The sequence below is a fragment of the Macaca nemestrina genome, chromosome 6, assembly GCF_043159975.1.
Source record: "Macaca nemestrina isolate mMacNem1 chromosome 6, mMacNem.hap1, whole genome shotgun sequence".
Taxonomy (NCBI): domain Eukaryota; kingdom Metazoa; phylum Chordata; class Mammalia; order Primates; family Cercopithecidae; genus Macaca; species Macaca nemestrina.
In genome coordinates this window covers 5,562,475-5,563,375 of record NC_092130.1, presented here as the reverse complement: position 1 = coordinate 5,563,375, position 901 = coordinate 5,562,475, and positions in this window count along the sequence as shown.

Below are 901 nucleotides of genomic sequence, written 5' to 3'. Positions count from 1 at the left end.
GATCTCCTGATCTCGTGATCCTCCCACCTCGGCCTCCCAAAGTGCTGGGATTACAGGCGTGAGCCACCATGCCCGGCCTTTAGTGGCTTTCTAACAGGGGTCCTTGACTCTAGTCTTGCCCACATAAGACTTTACTCAGTGTAGAAGCTAGAGTGATTCTTTTACAGTATAAATTAGGTCATGCCACTCTCCTCTGCTTAAAACCATGCAATAGCTTTCCTGCATCTCATTAAGAGTAAAAGCCAAAGTCCATGATCTACATTCCACTAGCTAGGATATAAGCTCTATGAAACCAGAGATCATTGTTTTATTCATGGATGATACATAGAGGGTGTTCAGTAATATGGCTGAATAAATTAATGAATAAGCTCATTTTAACTACCCTTCTAGACATCTCAGATCAAGTATGAAGACGAGTATCTTGTTGGGAAGAAGTTTAATAGAGTGGTCAAGAGCATGGTTTTTGGTTGGTTGGGCTCAGTTCTGGCTCCCTTACTTCCTAGATGCATAATCTTGGCCAGGATCCCTAACTTTGAGAACTGTTTCTTCGTCTGTAACATGTGGATGATGATACTTAGCACTTCCCTCATAGCTTTGTATCTGGGATGAAGTGAGAAACTGCATGTGAGGTACTTAGCCCAAAGAAATAACTCATCAATATTAGTGCCTACCCTTGGCACACAATAACTTTTGAGAACTTCTGGCACCAGATACCCAGAGTTGAGTCAAACCTCACAAGTTAAGGCTCAGTTCTCCACAAAACTATTCTCACTTTAGACATCAATCGCAACTTCAGGGATCCCAAGGCCACCAGAACTTCTGACCAACTGGTTACAAATTTGGGGGTTCTTACTACTCCGTCAATTCACTAGAATGATTGACAGAATGCAGGAAAGCGGTC